The following is a 19,067-nucleotide window of genomic DNA, read 5'->3' on the forward strand; positions in this document are numbered from 1 at the left end:
TCAGATGCCTTTCCAAGTGCTTATCCTTATCCTTTCTTCATCTCTAACCTAGATCTGGAAGAGCTCACTCTTTATTTCTACAAGTAACAAGGCTGATTATCTGGACCGAGAAGGGCGCTTGAACTGATGACGTTCTTTGCTTCATTCACTGATTGCGTAGGTGCTGAGGAGCTCTAGGGGGAAAAGATTTTGTAACACTCAGGGTCTGAGATGGAGAGAGGGGACATGTTCAAGAGGGGATACTGAAAAGGAGTTCAATGAAGAGACTATTTGCATGGGTAGACGGGGCTATGGGATGCTGAAGCACCTCAGGATTAGCAAGAGAAGGGAGCCATTACTATCTTTGGTGTGAGAGGCAAGGAGAGGGGGGGCTTCCTGAATTTGATGAGAGCTGTAGCTGCGGACAGGTGCCAGTGATGTGGAGTCGTGGCCATGGAGAGAAGAGGCAGCCTCGTCAAACCACAGTGTACGGGGTGTGAGGCTCCATCCCTCTCCCCTCCTGCCCTCCAATCTTCTGCTGGTGTTCCCCATTGGCTGAACCCAACCAGAAGCCAGAGGGCAGCGGAACCGGGGGCACAGAGCAGAGTGATGGAGAGGGGAGAGTGGATCTGGGGAGCACACGGAGAATACCCAGTAGGCACTGAGCCCTGCCCCCCACAGAGGTTTGGACTTACCCAGAGTTGGGGTGGTGGAGACCCTGCTACATGGCAGGGGAAGGATGAGCTCTGAGAGAACTTCCCATCAAGTTGTTTGGTATAATGAGAGAGACTTTAAAAGGAAGGTGAGAACAGGCACTAATGAAACCCATTCTGTCGTGTGCCCCAGATAACAAAGGGCTACATTCTTGAATTGAAAGAACCTAAATACTTCACTGAATTCTGTGACACTCAGGCCTCAAACAGCCTTGCTGTGCGGACCCGCCCTCACCAACTGAGCACACAGAGGGGGGCGTTCTCCTCACTTCACAGGGTGATGGGCATCCCTGGATGGTGGCTCGAGCTGCAGGCCCAGAGGTACCAGAAGTGCCCTCTGTACAGGGCCCCACCAGTCCTAGTCTGTCCAGATGAGACAGCGTGCGATGTCCAGGTCTGGGATGTGGACAAATGTAAGCACCCCTGTGAATCCCAGACCTGCTTGGAACTGTGAAAACCTGGTTTTCTAGAACCCAGAAAGAGAAGACTTTGTACTAATGCACTTGTTCTCACAGGCTGGCGAAGCCTGGGACCTTTTCCCATCCTTATGGCTGAACTTCAAGGTAGGGATTCTGGCCCATTTTTAGAAATGAGGATTTGGTTCAGAGGAGGTCATGGGCTGCCCCCTTCCGGACACTCCCTCGTTCCCTCTGCTTCTGTCACACCAGCCTCCTTGCTGGGCTACAACTTGCCAAGCTCATCCTTCCTCCGGCACCTTTGCACCTGCCCTTCCCTCTGCCTGGAACATTCTTCTCCCCCAGTTATCCACATCATTCACTCCTTCACCTCACTTAGCTCTTTGTTAAATGTCATCTCTTCATAGAGCCCTTCCTCGAGCACATGACCAAAAAAATTCCCCTTCCCACTCAGTTTTTCTCCCTACCCTGCTTTCGCTGTATCACAAGCTGCAATCGTCTAGTTTTTGTTTTGTTTTGTTTACTCATTTGTTGACTGCCTGCCCCAGGCTGCATGGAGGCAGGGATTTTGTCTCATTCTTAGAACAAGTGCCTAATTCCCTAAAAATCACATAAGGATCTTTTTTAGGTGAAACTCACGTAACATAGGGTTAACCATTTAAAAATGTACCATTCAGTGGCATTTGGTATATTGACAATGTTGTGCAGTCATCACCTTCAACTAGTTCCAAGACATTTTCATCACCCCAAAGGATACCCTGCACCTATTAAGTAGTTTCTCCTCATTTCCTCCTCTCTTCGGCCCCTGGCAATCAACAATCTGCTTTTTGTCTCTATGGATCTGCCTATTCTGGACATTTCATATCAGTGGAATCATACAACGTGTGACCTTTGTGTCTGGCTTCTTTCACTTTGCATAATGTTTTCAAGGATCATCCATGTTGTAGCGTGTATCAGTGCCTCATTCCTTTCCATGGCTGAATAATAGTCCATTGTACGAATATGCCACATTTTGTTCATTCATTTGTTGGTTGATGGACATTTGGGTTGTTTCCACCTTTTGGCTATTATGAATAATGCTGATAAGAACATTCATGAACAAGTATTTGCTTGAATACCTGTTTTCAGTTATTTTGGTTGTATACCTAGGAGTAGAACTGCTAGGTCATAAGATAATTCTATGTTTACATATAAAGGTTTTAAATAAATATTGGTAGAATGAATCAGCGAGTGAGTGAATGAAAGAAAGAATGAAAAAAATATCCAGGTCTTTCCAACCCCCAGGCTCCCTCTATTCTGTCACATTACCTCCCTAGGTAATGAAGGGGACTTAATGGCCCTGGGTAAACTGAGGTCTTATCTACCGCAGGACAGTGCCATGCACTGACTGGCACATAGTAAGTGCTCAGTAAAATACCGAGGATATATAAGTAATGTTGCAGAGACCATTTTTGTGCATTTATTTTGTCTCCATCATTGATTGTTGATGTCAGATTTTTGAGAAGGGAAATGACTATATCAAAGGGCATAAACTTTTAAAAGTCTTTTGACACATCCACCAAATTGCTTTCTGAAAAGGCTCAAATTTTTTCATGACCAGTCTGGAGAGTGTTTGGGCTCATTTAGATTGTTCTAACTGGTGGCTGATTGCTTCCTGTTGGAGGAGATTTTCTTCTGGAACTGTCTCTACCATCATCTCTAGCTAGGTAAATGGTAGCTGGGATGATTATTAGTGTTACTTTGTTTTTCTCATCTCTGGATCTCAGTTTCCCCACCTGTATGATGCACTCCAGCCAACATGTGCTTCTTGGAGTCGATGGTCTTCTTTCTCTTGAGCACTGGCCCCAACTTGAGCCCAGGATATACCCCGGCCAGTTCGAATCTCTGTACTTAGAGGCCCCAGGAATGCAGCCTTCCGGAAATGAGGCTAAATTAGTTCTTCCAAAGAAAATGCCCATTTGGAAAATGACTTCCCATGTCTGTGCATCCATGGACTTGCCTTTCTAGTCGTGTCAGAATGCGTTGTGCTTGGCATTAAATGAAAGCTGAGTGGTTTATTACTGCTATTAGTGATTATTTGTGTGGGGCTGTAGGTGTACACAGCACCTTACAATGCCCAGAGGAAACCCGAACAGAGGGCAATGTTTCTACCCTCAAGGTACATCCTGCCTTGCCTGATGGTGAGGATGGGCGCCCATTGGAACTGGACAGGCTCACACAAACCAAGACTGTCTGAATGACTGGGAAGAGCTGGAGGAAGGGAGCAAAAAAGGATTTCTCAAGTGCCTCTATGTGCCCAGTACTTAGCAGACATGATCTCATTTAATCTGCTAAATAATTCTAGGGTTTAAGGGGTTTTATCTCCATTATCAAGTGAGGAGATTGAAGTCTAGGCTGGATGCTCTTTTTCCCAACTGTGTCAGGTGTGATGATACCACTGTGGATACATTTCCTGGGTGAGGACTGCAGGAGACAGTAGCATGCCCTAGAATCCTGCCTAACTTGGAAGTTGGGGTGAGCATGTGGGCTTTGGAATCAAACAGACCAGGGTTTAAGATTTTCTCCAACCCAGGAACATGGGATGAGTCACTTCTCTTTCTCAGCTTCAGTTTTCTTCTCTGTAAAATGGGGATAAGAACCGCTTCTACCTGGTGGTTCATGTGAGGATTAAATGAAACCATGTACGTACAGTGTGTGGTACATAGAAGAGATCAACAATTGTTGATCCACCACCAGAAAGAGTTGAGGAGGGACAAGGGGGGGGGGAAGTACAATGGGTGCTGTTATCCACAAGTCACTTAATAGCTTGATGCCTCAGTTTCCTCATCTGTTAAATGGGAATGATCAAGTGTCTTCCTCACAGGGTGAGTGGGAGGATTAAATGCATTAATACAAGTAACTGCACTTAAAACAGTGCCTGGTGTGGGATAATCGCTCAACACATCTCTGCTATTATTTTCCTAACCCTCTTGACTTTGGGTTGGATCAGGAGGCCCTACAGAATAAATCATTTGTTAGGAGGGGGTGGGGAAAGTAAAAGCCACAGTGAGGAATGTTTGATCCCCTAGCAAGGAGGGGAGGGATGTTCTGGCTCTTAGGCCCCAGTATTTTCTGTCCTACCTCTGGGCTCTGGGCATTGGGGTCTGGTTGGATAATTGGCATCACCCATTCTTGAGATAAGAGCTGTGTTAAGAACCTGGTCTGCCAGGGTGAGAAGGGGGCAGGAGCAAATTGTGAGTTATCATCATAAAGGAGCAGAAGAACCCTGAATTGGGAATTTCCCTAACTGTGAGGATGGTGACCTAACCTCATTGAGAGGCTGCGAATTTGAACTCTGATTATATACAGAGAGCCACTGCAGGTACATGTTTAACAGTATTGTTTATTGATTTATTGTTAACATTAACACGGTGGGGGGTGGGCACATATTGAGGCTCTGCATATGCTGTTCCCTGCATGAAATTCCTACCCGCACCCCCTCCTATTTTCTTTTTTAATTAACAAATATGTGTGTATGTGTACTATATGCCAGACCATGGTATTGACTGGGGCTTTGCCTCCTAGAGCTTATCTCAGATAGTCAGGCAGGTACCATCTACTTCTCAGGTTCCATGCAAGATTTCCCTCAGACAGAGGAGGAACCCAAAGACTTTCTTTGGTGTCTTGATAAAATCTGAAACCAAACACACAGACCCATCGCTCCTTGCCACTCTTCGCTTAGATAACTTCTTCTCTTAATCGGGGTGTCAGCTTCAATCTCACTTTTTCTAGAAGATGCCACTGATGGGCCCTGCCAGAGGTCAAGTCTCCCTGTTACATGTTTGCATCCTGGACTTCTCCCTCATCCAACTCATCATGAATTGCCATTATGTGTCATATAATTTAATATCACTCCCTCCACTAGACTGCCACCTCCAAGAGGGCAGGGGCTGTGTCTTTTCTCACTTCCATACCCCTCAGCAACAATTGTCCGGCAATCGGGGAACCGTCAATAGAAACTTATTGAATGAGGAAATGGACGGAAAAGAAAGCATTCTGAGGGCAATCATTTAAAATAACTGAGCATACACATTAAAAACCTTGTCTTTCTTCCCGCTTGAGCAACGGAGATGAGAGACTAGAGCTTTGGCAAACCAGGTTGAGCTCGGCCTTTTGGGGCCGAAACAAGAAGAGAGAGAATTATTTTTTATTTTTCTCATCTGCTTCTTGTTGCCGGATGTGCCAAAGGCAGCTGAATGTAGGCTTTGCTGGGTCCACAAGGGAAGCCCCTAAAGGTCTCCCTTTTGAGGCTGGGCCTCCCCACTGCCAGGCCTGTACCTCTGTCTGGGGTTTCATCTACTCTTTCGGGTCTGGCTCCTTCCCCCACCCGCCTCCCCGCTGCTTGAAAATCTTTTTCTGTCTACCTTTGTTTTTGGGTAAGTGCCTCATCTCTCCCAGGAGGGCCCAGGGCCTTGTCTCCACTCAGGGCCTGGAGACCCGGGGCTGGACGTGCCAGCAGGCCCCCGCCACTCAGACCCCCGCACGGGCTGGGCTGGTTGGGATCCGGCAACAGTTCCCTCCAAACTCCCAAGCTGACTGCAGACATTTGTGCTGTCAACAGAATTGCAGAAAATGCAATTCGTGTTGTTAATGAGCAGCTTGTTTGGGTAAACAAACCAGGTGAGGTGAAAAAAGTGATGCTCTCCAGTAGAAAACACAAGTGAACATTAGCCAGATGGAGAGCTGCACGCTTCCACACGCTTCCTTTTCAGAAAGGCTCTGGGTGGCTGGAAAGGACGCCCCCTGCACTGCATGGGAGCTGGGACTCTGCGCACCAACTGCCTGGCCTGGATTTCCTCCCAAGGGAGCAGAGACACCTTGTACCCTGCACTACCCTGAGCCTGGCACCGGCCCTCCCGTCCTGTTAAGCCTTTACCTGTTTCATCATTAGTTCTCATAGCACCATGCCAGGGGTTGTTATGAAATCCATTTTACAGCTGGGGAAACCGAGGCTTCAAGATGAGGAAGAAGCTTGCCCAAAGTCAGGATGGTGGATTTGAACCCAGGTCAAACTGACTCTTCAAGTCTGTGGTCTCCCCACCTTTCCACACAGTTCTCTGCCCTCAGCCCTGCCTCCCTGGCCCCTCTCAATCTGATGGAAGTGTCTGTGGCTGCCATGAACTACTTCCTCCCTCAGACTGTGAGGTTGAGGAAAATGTTAACTTCCCACAGCGGGGATTCCCTACCTGACTGGTCAGGATGGCATGGATTTCTGAAAGTCGTGCAGGTGGATCTTTGACCAGCTTCTCCATAACAGTGTGTGAGTGTGTGTGTGTGTCTGTGTGTGTGTGTGTGTGGATGTGTGTGTGTGTGGATGTTTACCCATCCATTCCAAGGACAACCCATGTGGCTTGTCCCTGGAAAATCAATAATTTAGGGGCATTCACATCCTCTCATCATAAACTGACTGCGTCCTGCGTCTAGATCATTCAGGGAAACACACACACACACACACACTCACACACATGCACATGGCTATGGCTATATTTTACAAACCTGAATTATTTGGTTAATTACAATGGCTAAATCTGTCCCCGCATACAGACAGGACCAGGAAGAGGGAGGTTCAGATTGCTGGCTCAAGTCTGCATATGTTTCTGACTCTCTCTCTACATTGCTCAAGAAGAAGAAGAAAAAAAACCCACATTACATTCATATGTTATAATGCCATGAGTTATTTCCCCCTTAGCATTCAAGGGTAAAGAGTCCATTAAGCTGTCATCAGCCACATTACCAGCAGGAGAAGTCGGGGCAGACAGTTTGGCTTTGGCCGCCCGGAGCACACATGCTCTGCCCCAGGATGAGCACTCTGTGGTGTCCGTGTGTGCGCTGCCCTAAAAGCAGAAATCAATTACTCCCACTGCTGTTAGAGAGATGATCTGGTTGGGGAGGCTTGCTGTGAATGCAGCCACTGTTCATTATTGAGCTCTTTATATATATTATATCTTTTTTACTGCAGGAAAACTGAGGCTTGGGGAGAGAAAGAAACTGTGTCATAGAACCAGAGCCTGGTACATGCTGGGGTTTGATCCATCATCACCCTGACTCCAGACCCTGGGCATTTCATCACTAAGCCATCCTGCCTCTCCTGCAAGTGTTGGTTGTTTATTCTATACAGGATGCCTATGTCGTAGAAGCTCCCAGATTTTGAGGGGCTGTATACTAAATGTCAGGCCCCACATATTATCTCATTTAATCTTCACCACAACTCTAAGGCAAGTGCTTCTAACAGCTCCATTTAACAGCTGAGGAGACTGACTCTTGGGAAATGGGAAGGGACTTGCCCAAAGTCACTCAGCTCAAATGTGGCGGGAGTGTGTGAATGGAAGATTTGTTTTCCACTCTGCCATGCTGCCATCCAGCTAGGGACACAAGCCTGGAAGCTGAGGGGCTTCCCCAGGCAGCTGACTTTTCTGAATTCAGATGGGTTTTCATAGAGCAGCTCAGCTCCTTCCTTCATGTAGGTGGAAGCCTTCCCTTTGAATGAGCCAATTATGTTCAGAAAGCAAAAAATAATGTATGCATATTAGCTAATGAGGATGCTGCTCAGGATATTTTTAGCTGAGCTGAGAGAGACAGAGAGAAGAGAATGAGAATTGGTGGAAAGTTGTTTTGGAAGAAGAGGCAGCTTGGGAATCAGACAGCCCTTTAGCACAACTCTCAGCTCCTAAATTGCTTTTGGCTGGGTGACTGTGGGCAAATCACCTCTCCTCTCTGAAAATGTTATATCTGAGTACCAAACTTTCAGGGGTGTTGAAAGATTGAAGATAATGTGAGTAAAGTATGTGGTCAATGGTCACCAATTGTACCAATGATAATTCTTTTTTCAAATACTCACTGCTGAGTCTTCAGTGTTTATGGATATAATAATTTTATTCTTGTTACCTACCCATGAAACAAGTACTAACAATACCTCCGTTTCCCAGATGAGAAAACTAAGTTAAGGTTAAGTAATTTGCTCTAGTAGGGCCAGGATTCAACCCCAGGCAGCCTGTGCCCTAACCATCACACATACTGTCTCTATTGTTCCTAAAGAGATTTGACTTTCACCACTGGAAGCAGAGCTCACAAGAGGTTGGGTCATTATTTTCAGGAGGTAGAGCCACCTTTGAGGACCTCAGTAAGTTACCTACAAATTAAGAACAACTCTGTCATTGAACTGGATCAGAGGATCTCCTCACCAGTGTCATGGCCACTGACTGACCAACAAAAACCCTGCCCAGGCCAAGAGGTCAAAGAACTATGGTATTAATCTCCACTCAGATGCTAAGGCAAGTATGTTACCATCACTCACTTTGTGTTCCTTGATTTGTGAAGTGGAAGATATATTAGGATTGAAACTTTAGAATTCCATCAACTATATTTTCTGCTCATAACCAAAATACTAAAATGGTTATGTGAGCCTTAGGAAAAGGGGCAGTTGAAGTAAGCAGGGAAAATAATTTACATTATATATATTAGTGATATATATAAATACATAGGGGGAAAGGTATAAAATAAAGGAAAACTGGCAAAAGAGTCCAAGAGTACAATGGGGCAGAGTCCTACAAACTCTCCAGCTCACTCCCAAAAGGGTGGGAGTACATGGTGACCATTTTCAATATGGAAGAGGAGAACAGGACCTCTGGAGTTTAGGCCTGAGTCTTGCCTAAAATACTGGTAAATCAGGTGGACGTGGAAGCAGCTCTAGAGCAGGGGGCCCTAGAAGTCCTGACAAGCAGAATTAATACCCAAGGTGGTTTGAGAAGAGCCAAGGTCAGCGCTGGGTAGACAATGCACGTATAAAATGTAAAATAGAGGTAAAAATAGAGGTGCAGAGAGAAGGAATGTGGAAGAACAAATTGCAAGGTAGTGAGCCGGAAAACCCAGAGATCTAGGCACCAGGGGCAAGGCAAGGGGGTCAGAAGCAAGTTCAGGAACACAGAGATCCTTTTATAGGGTGTCCAGTCTGTACTGTGTCTAACCCACAGACCCTCTTATTTATAGAGGTATACCCGGCAACGAGCATTAGGCGCCAAGCACACAGTAAGGCCACTGAAAATGTTTGCTCAATGCTACACTGAGGGGCTGGGGAGAGGAATGGGCCTCAGCTGGGAGCAGAAGAAGAGTTCTAAGCACGGGACCGGGCACATAGGAGGGATTCGGTATGTGAGTGAATGGATTGTTGATGACACCTACCTTGGGTCTCTAAGTACTAACAATGTTAAGCGAGATGCACTGATTGTTTTAGGAAGACAGCAGGAGGAATGCGGGATCCAGAGCTGGAGGCTGGTGACACTTGGGAGAGGAGCCGGTGGCCTGTTGAGGCCCTGTAGGTTCTAATGGGAATTCAATTCATGTTGGCATCTGGGTAAAGCTTAAATCAGTGGTTCCCACAGATCCAGTGATTATGGAGCTGTATCACCTGAGGAACTTGTTAAACCCACAGTTTCTGATCTTGCTTCTAAATCAGAATATTCAGGATCAGAACCCTGGACTCCATATGGCTAACAAGCATCACAGGTGATGCTGATACACATGGCTAATTATGGGAACCAAGGCCTTAAATCATCAATTCTCACTGGCCTTTCTTAGAATTTGGCTTTTACTGGTAGTTTGTTGTTAAGAAGACAATAGTTCACATTGAGCCATTACTAAAAGCAAGGTAAATCTGTGTGCTTCACATGAGTTCACAAATTTAATTCTCACAATGACCCTGTGAGGAAGGCACTATTATCCTCATTTTACAAATGAAGGCACTGAGTCTGAGAGAGGTTACTAATTTGCCCATGGTCATGCACACAGAGCCCATGTTCTTAGCTTCTATAACAAAAGACTTAAATACATCAATCTCCATTCGTGTATGGCCAGGAGAGAACTACAAAGGAATTACATGTGCTATATATTCTTGTTTTTTTATTTTTTAACAATATGAAGTTATTATTATCACTAAAGAAAATATCTGATGAATTAATGAATAAATTGGTGAAAGAAAACCATAGTAAAATAAAACATTATATCTTAGGGAACGAACAAATAAGCCCACGATAGTAGTTAGGGCATCTGGGCTGAGTCCTGGTTCCATCACTTTCTGGCTGTTTCACCTCAAGTAAGTCGCTTACGCCTGCTGTGTATCAGCATCTTCATTTTTAAAGCAAGGACGATAGCTCTCCCTGATTATTGAGCAGTTGGAAAAATATAAACCAATAAGTATTTGCAAGGTATTGAATAGTATTGTTAACAATAATGGAATAATGAATCATACAATCAGAGAGCAGGTGAGCACCCTGGCTGGGGTTACTAACCAGTAAGAGGAAGGGCTCAAGCACGCCTTTAGCCCCAAAGAAAACAAAGACCTTTCCCTATAGAAAAATTAACTCAAGTTGGATAAAAACCTAGATGTAAGAGCTAAAATTATAAAAACTCTTAGAAGAAAACATAGGGGGAAAGCTTTACGACATTAGATTTAGCAGTGATTTCTTGGATATGACACCAAATGCACAGGTTACAAGAGAAAAAATAAATTGGACTACATCAAAATTCTAAACTTTTCTGTCAAAGGACATTTCAGAATGAAAAGGGAACCCACAGAATGGGGGAATGTATTTACAAATCATGTAAATGATAAGAGGTTAATATCCAGAATACATAAATAACTCCTACAACTCAACAACAACGACAACAACAACAAAACAACCTGATTAAAAAAGGACTTAGACATTTCTCCAAATAAGGTATACAAATGGCCAATAAGCACATGAAAAGATGCTCAGCATCACTAATTAGGGAAATGCAAATCAAAACCACCTCACACCCATTAGGATGGCTACTATTAAAAGAAAACAGCAACTAATTCACACCCATTAGGATGGCTACTATTAAAAAAAAACAAAGAACTGGACTTCCCTGGTGGCACAGTTGTTAAGAATCTGCCTGCCAATGCAGGTGACATGGGTTCGATCCCTGGTCCGGGATGATCCCACATGCCACGGAGCAACTAAGCCCATGCACCACAACTACTGAGCATGCGCTCTAGAGCCCTGGAGTCACGACCACTGAAGCCTGTATGCCACAACTACTGAAGCCCGCATGCCTAGAGCCCGTGCTCCACAGCAAGAGAAGCCCGTGCACCGCAATGAAGAGTAGCCCCGGCTCGCGGCAACTAGAGAAAGCCCGCGCGCAGTAACGAAGACCCAACGCAGCCAAAATAAAAATAAATAAAATAAATATATTAAAAAAAAAACAAAACACACACACACACACACACAGAGAAAATAACAAGTGTTGGTGAGGAGGTGGAGAAATTGGAACCCTTATGCCCTGCTGGTGGGAATGTAAGACAGTATGGTGGTTCCTCAAAAAAATTAAAAATAGAATTACCCCATGATCCAGCAATTTCACTTCTGAGTATATACTCAAAAGAACTGAAAGCATGGACACAAACAGTTATCTGTACACCCATGTTCATAGCAGCATTGTTCACAATAGCCAAAATGTGGAAGCAACCCAAGTGACAGATGATTGGATAAACAATGGAAAGGAAGGAGATTCTGATATATGTTTCACCATGAATGAACCTTGAAGACATTATGCTAAGCGTGATAAGCCAATCACAGAAGGACAAATACTGTATGATTCCACTTATATGAGGTACTTACAGTAGTCAAGTTCATAGAGACAGAAAGTAGGATGTGACTGCCAGAGGCTGGGGGTGGGAGGAATGGGATATATTGTTTAATAGGTAAGTTTCAGTTTAGGACGATTTTGGAAAAAGTTCTGGAGATGGGCGATGGTGATAGTTGCATAATAATGTGAATATACATACTACCACTGAACTGTACACTTAAAAATGGTTAAAGTGGTAAATTTTATATTATGCATATTTTACCACAATGTAAAAAAGAAAATATGAAAAATAGAAGGTAAAGATGTACTAATTCAATTTACTAAGTTCAAATTTAAGAAAAAAATTAGTACCAAATCTCGTTCTGAGGCTTATTATTCTTAGGAAATGTGCCTCAAATGAGTAAATAATTCAATATTTATTAGTCACTGCCTGCATGCCAGGCTCTGGACTAGATGGTGAGGTCTAGATATGGACAAGCTGATATTTTTCCTGTCTTTATCAATATGACAGTTTAGAAGAATAATAGTCTCAGGAATTCCCTGGTTGTCCAGTGGTTAGGACTCAGCACTTTCACTGCTGTGGGCCCTGGTTCAATCCCTGGTCAGTGAACTAAGATCCTGCAAGCCGCACAGCAAGGCCAAAAAGAAACAAACAAAAAACCAAAACAAGAACAATAATCTCATTTATTAAATACCAAATATTAAGCAGGAACCTTACATTCTTTATTTCATTTCATCTTCATGAGGTGGGTATTATAATTCCCTTATTAAAGATGAGGAAACTAAGGCTCAGAGAGTTTAACTTTCTCCAAGTTCACTCAACTAGCAAGTTGGGTCTGCCTAATTCCAGAGTTGGTTCTCTTAACGACTGGTACGTATTGCCTACATTCACCTCTTAGGTGATCCACAATGCACTTTGCCAACCTGAAAGTTCCCGAGAAGTTCAGTAAAGAAACCCATTTAACTTGGTATGATTCTGCATATCCCACATCTACCTCATTACATAACCCTCCTTTTTTGGGTGAGGGGAGCAGCACCCCTATTTAATTGAGCTGTGGATTCTTCCTGCAGAATATAACCACAACACCCAAGAGAATTAAAAACATATGTCCACACAAAAATAATCATAGGAATCATAATCGCCAAAAAGTGGAAACAACCCCAATACCCAACAATAACAATTGTGCACAAATTGTGGCCTATCCATACAGTAGAATATTATTACACAATAAAAAAGAATGAAGTACTGATAGATGGTACATGGATGAACTTTGAAAATATTATATTAAGTACAAGAAGCCAGACAGAAAGGCCATATTATTAAATGATTTCACTTGTATGAATAGGCAAATCCACGGAGGCAGAAAGCAGATTCATGGCTGCCAGGGGCTCGGGGGAGGGCAGGAAAGGTGAGTGACTGTTAATGGGTGCAGGGTATCTTTTGGGGATGAAGTGTTGTAGAATTAGACATTGGTGGTAGTTGCACAACTTTGTGACTATGCTAACAACCACTGAATTGTACACATTAAAATGGTGAATTTTATGACGTGTAAATTATATCTCAATTAAAAAATATATATAATCACAACTAAGTATACTAGGAATAATAGACCACTGGCCCAGCAGTCCTGCCGTTTCATACTGTATCATTAGTGGGGTATTAAAACTCCTTGGGGTTGCTCTTCTCCCCTCAATAGACACAATCCTTTAAATCCTGAGCAGAAAAACCAAGCAGGTACAGAGGAGTGAGAGCAGCTTGGAAACCCAGGAGCCATCAGTGTCTGCATGGGTGGTATCACACACACTGTTGGACTTTTTATCTGCTAGATGTGCTTAGTTAGCCTATTCTGACAATAGTCTAGAAGGTAAAGTTCCTAAACCCCTTCTCATCACCAGCAGGTTTTAATTCCAACAGGTGATTCTGCCACGTACTTGGCAGAGAGGTCTCCTTTTGTTTGAACGACATCAGATTCACTTAGATGTAAAGGAATTATACAGTAAGCTACTGATTAGAGAATTTTGGAACTGAAAAGGACTTTGGAGAGAGGTCATCTGGCCTGAATCTCTTACTTTGGATATAGGGAAACTGAGGGCCAGAGAAAGTCAGGGACTTGTCCAAGGTCACACAGCCAAGCATGGCTTGGTTGAGATTGCAATGTCTGTACTCCCCTTCTTCCCTGGAAATACACCACCCACCCCGGCTTCAGCTGTGCACATGATTTCTGAAATAAAGGCTATATTTCCTAGTGAGATGTGGTTGTATAACTAAGTTCTGACCCATGGAATGTAAATGGAGCAGTAGGTGCAACTCCAGGGGAATGTACTTAAAGATTAGGGCTTGGGGTGGGGCATGACCGTCTTCCTTTCCTTTGGCTTGGTCACAGATTAGAAGGTGAGGTAGTTCAAGCAGCCATCTTGGACCATGAGGTGGAAGCTGTATCTGGAGAATAGGGGAGCAAGAAAGTAGAATTGTGGCTAACCAACCTCAAAGAGGTCACAGTCTGAGGAACAGAAGACACGTTTACAACCTAATGCAGAATAAACACCAACCCAAGACCAAATCAGCTGCCCTGTCCTGTTGATATGCCTTCAAATCTTAGAGTATGATTTATGGAATTGTCATACCAGCTCTGGAATGTTCATCTCCTGACCTTATGTGAAAGAGAAATAAACTTCTATTTTTTTCAGCCACTGTTATTTCAGTCTTCTATCATCCACAGTTGAACTGACTTCTAATTGTTTTAGAATGTAAACAATTACATCCTGGGCTGGGAACTCAGGTCTACTGAATTCAAGTACAGGACTATTTATTATGAAGATTATTACTATTAATAATAGAAGCCAAACTGTGCTAAGCGTCTTGCATATAATAGTTGCTGATAATTTTTGAGTGCTTACTATATATTAGTCACTGTTTATGTACTTTGTGTCATTAACTCATTTAATTCCCATGCCACCTCAGTAAGAGAGAGCCATTACCATAATTTCCATTTTACAGACAAAGAACCCGAGGCACAGAGAAAGGGAATAACTTACCCGAAGGCACATATTTAGTAAGAGACAGAGCTGTGATTTGAACCCAGGCAGTCTGGCTCCAGAGCCTGCCCTCTTAATTCCTCCATCACACTCTCCCTTATGATGTGAGCTCCTCCTTGAGCTCTCTACCCATTCTACTGAGGAGGAAACTGAAGCAGATGATTGTCTAACCATTTGCTTAAAATCTCTCTGCTAGTCAGTGTTGGAGCTAGCATTAGAAGCCAGGCTCCTAACTCCCAGTTCAATGCGTTCTCCCCAGACCACCCTGCAGTCTCAGAGGCCACCTGGACAGATATATAGCCCTCCCCATCCAGTCTCCCCCTCTGTCATGCACACACACACCACCACCACCACCACCCAGCAGGCACTCAGACATTTTTGTGGCCAGGATGGCTACAACCTCCTTTGAAAAGCAGCCAGCTTTGCCCTCCACCAAATAACTCTGTTTTATTTATAGTCTCCTGCTCAGAGCTTTTGAACTGGCTGCTCATTCCAGGCAAGATCTTGATAACAACTGTTCCTTGAACAGGGTTCATAGGAAACTAGGTGAATAAACACCACAGAAGCCCTGCCTGTCTAGCAGAGCTTTGCTCCTGGGGTTGTTTATAAGTCAGTGTTGGTGTCTGGATGCAAAAGATTTGAATTCAAAATGGCAGTTTGGACATTTAAAATTTTTGTTTGTTTGTCTGAATTCAAAAAACTTCATTCTGTGCCTTCAACAACCTCAGGGCATAGGCAAAAGAGAGATATTATCTTTATCCAGAATGTAACTCCAAAAGGAGTTCTTGCTTTCTCTGCTCCCTGCCTGGCTGGGACTAGTTACTGTAGTGACTGTGGGGTGGGGAGCCACTCCATGATTTTATAAGAGCTAAAATGTTAGAAGAGATGAACGGAATTTCAGAACAGAAAAGTATAAAAAAGAGAAGAAAAGCCTAATTTCAAAAGTGAACCATGAACCTACAGTGTCTTCTGACTTGTGGCCAAAGGTGCCATCCTAAAGCATAACTATGTCACGTGTCTGGAATTATTCAGCCCGGATGCTAATCTCCACTCCACCAGTTGCTAGCTATGTAACCTTGAACACATGCCTCAGTTTCCTCTTTGTGAAAAGAGGGGGTAAACTCATAAGATTATTGTGAGCATTGGTGCTAACCATGTAGGGGAAATAGCGTGCCTGCTTCAGAGAGGGCACTCACTCACCCATGCACTGAGCAGTAGCTAATGGTAGTGATCATTACTGCTGGCTTTGTGATTCCTCCAGGCCTAGAGGGGATGATATTGGGGCATTCATTAAAATGAGCTCCAAGGGGGAGCAGGTTGGTGATCTTGGCTCTCAAGTACCTTCATTTGCCTTGACTTAGTCTCCATCAGGGACTGTTATGGTGACATGAGATTTCTCTACTGGAGGCCCCCAAATGGCTAACAAAGGGAGGCAGAGATCCTCAAGGGTAGGGCAGAGCAGAGCGACTAAATGGGTCCTATGAAGCCCTCAGGTGGCTTTCCTGTGGGGATGTGAGGTCTCCTTAAAGGTCTAAGAGGTTTAAGGTCTAAGGGGGTCTCCATCAAGAACCATGTTGGGGAAGTGGCTGGTGTGACAGAGAAGAGGGGCTATGGCTCCCTTAAGGAACTTACTGCAAGGTATGGGATTTTCAAAGGAAAAAGTTGTCTCTTCCTGGAGGCCTGAATGGGAGACAGATTATCTCTAAGCCAGAGCCACTGGCTGGGAGAACTCCACAGGAGAGGAATGGGTAAAGGTTTCTTCAGGTGGGCTTGGGGATCTCTGTGGGATGAAGATCTTTTCAGAGGGGTTGTAAGGTGTTGGTTTCTATAGGAGAACAGTGGGAGGGGAGGTCTTTAGGGGCCTGCGCCCGGAAAGCACCACGCACCGAGCTCCACGAGTCCACCGCCCTCACGCGGCACTGCCTCCCGCTAGCGGACTACACTTCCCGGCAGCCCCCACGGGCGGCGGCGGTGCGGGCGGGAGGGGGCGGCGGTGTGAGAGGCGGAGGGGGCGGCGCGCGCCGGGCACGCGCGCCGGCGACCATGGCGTTCGCCGGGCTGAAGCGAGTGTATTAACCCCGGGAGGCGGCGGCGGCGGCGGCGGCGGCGGCGGGGGAGCGAGCCTCGAGCGGGCGGGCCCCAGCCTGAGGGAAGGGAGGAAGGGGCGGGGAGAGCGCCGGAGGGAGGCCGGTCGGCCGCGGGCGGGCGGGCAGCGCAGCGCAGCGCCGAGCGGGGCCCGCGGGCCCATGAGGAGGCCCGGGGACCATGGGCTCCAGGATCAAGTGAGTGCGGCCGGGCCGGGCGGAGCCGGGCCGGGCGAGGGGCGGCGAGGCCGGGCAAGGGCTGCAGGGCAAGGGCTGCAGGGCAAGGGCTGCAGGCCTCGGGCCGCGCGGGGGACTTGTTGCCGGGGCCCAAGGGGCTCCCCGCGTGCCGGCGTCACGCGGGGAGGGGGACGGTTGCCATGACGATCCAGGGAGGTGCGGGGGCGGGGTGGAAGGGCGCTGGTGGTCAGTTGTCCCCTCTTCACCTGAGGTCGGGAACAGCTGAGATTACAAGGTGGACCCCTCCCCGGGGTTACAGAGAGCCTCTGAAAACGGTCACACAACTGTTGGGGGGAGGGCGAGAAATCTCTAGAAGCAACTCCCCAAATGGGTGTTTGGGGCGCCCCTGAGAGTCGGGCAGGTCCTGGCTGCTTAAGGCCTGCGGGCCCCCATAAAAGTCGCGTGAGATTTTCAGAGGGAGGGGCCACTCAAGGACTGAAGGTCTGGATGGCCCGGGGAGGAAGGCCCTTTTCTCTCTGCTCCTGTTTCCCCCTTCTATCTATGCAAGTCTCCCCACAGCGAGGGCCAAAAGCTGTGAGGGAAGATACCGCTGTGCTGTAACCGAGCACCTGATCTTGATAATCGTTGGAAAGGTTTTGTAATTCAATCTGGCAAATTCCCTCACTCATTCATTCATCTGGAGTCCCTGGTGAGGGGTTAGTTTTCCCCTGAAAATGTTGATACATCTGACTTGGGAACCCATTGAAACATTGTTGCCCTCTTTCTAGACCTAGAAGTTGACTTTGGAAAGTGCAACTTTTATGCAGTCCCATTTGGGTGTGTTGGTTTGAACTCTATCTCCCCTCCCAGCCAGGTCCTCTTTTGGCCTCTCCCTTCCTCAGTTCCAGAACATGAGATGCCTTATCTCTAATCACTAACAAATGTTCACTTTTTCTCTATGAGTAATAGAATTGTTTAACGGCACTTACAAACCCTGTTAGCAGCACAGGCTTTTCCTTAAAACAGCTTTCATAGGATACTTTACACCCGCTTACAAGAAAGTCTGAGACATGTGTTTACTTCAGCATTTTGAGAATTATGCTAGGGAAGTTTGAGAGGGGAAGGGCCTTATGAGTGAAATCTAGTAATCATTCAAGCATTGCATCTCTTGTCCCGTCAATGTCCATGCAGTGTTTCCTTTGCCCAGCCTTGTAGACCCCTGACCGGCTTAGGCCTCCATTCACAGAATGTATTTTAACAGGCTGCAGCAGCCCGGAGACTAGAAAAGTTTGCTTATGATAATGAAAATGGAAGAGTTGGATGAGTACACTGTTAATTCTTGATTTTTGTGGAAATGAGGGGAGAAAGAAGCATGCTCCAAATAAGAGCTTAAGAAGCTTGGGAGGTAAAAAGACTGTAGTGTGTGAAGCATTGGGATTAAAGAGGCACTCCAAGTTCAGCTCCTGCTTCCAAGTAAGCGTTGTAAACTTGGGATTTCAATAGCGCTTAGAAACACTGCACAGAAGCCACCATAGAGTTGCAGAGTATACTTGTGAGGATGCTTACCTTTCATGTTACAGAGAAGTTCAGAAACTTGCCAGATGTGGGGCAAGTCAGTGTCAGAATCAGCATGAAAATCCAACAAGTGGAAGTTAAGATGACTAGGCATCAGGTCTCTGTCTTGCTCTTGAACGTTGCAGGTTGGCAAATACATACCTTAAGAGTGTTTTGTGGAGCCCATCTATTTATCTCAGCGCTTGGGCGAGAGAACTTATACTAATGCATGAAATTCTGTTAAGCAAATTAGTATAAGGGATAGCCCTTTTGATCTTGAAACTAGACTGCTCGGTGATAAAAACTTAGACATGGGAATTATGTTAGCTTGTGGTGAGGCTGAAAGAGTATGAAGAGAGAAATTATGAGAAGTAGTTGTGATTTATGGTGACTGTTGACTATGTAGCTTCTGCCTGCAGGTAGGAATGAGGATGGACAGGTGGTGAGGAAGCCATCTTCTTAGG

At 45.5% G+C, this 19,067-nt stretch overlaps 1 protein-coding gene across 3 annotated transcripts in view; it reads left to right on the forward strand.

Moving 5' to 3' along the window:
• The first annotated feature begins 16,942 nt into the window (after positions 1–16,942).
• Positions 16,943–19,067, forward strand: part of DENND1A (DENN domain containing 1A) — a 532,587-nt gene continuing 530,462 nt past the window's right edge. For all 3 annotated transcript variants that reach the window (XM_070045680.1, XM_060300451.1, XM_060300453.2), the window contains exon 1: positions 16,943–17,070. The gene's annotated coding sequence lies outside the window, so the exon portion shown is untranslated. The remainder of the gene's footprint in view (positions 17,071–19,067) is intronic.

The sequence above is a fragment of the Globicephala melas genome, chromosome 6, assembly GCF_963455315.2.
Source record: "Globicephala melas chromosome 6, mGloMel1.2, whole genome shotgun sequence".
NCBI classification, from domain to species: domain Eukaryota; kingdom Metazoa; phylum Chordata; class Mammalia; order Artiodactyla; family Delphinidae; genus Globicephala; species Globicephala melas.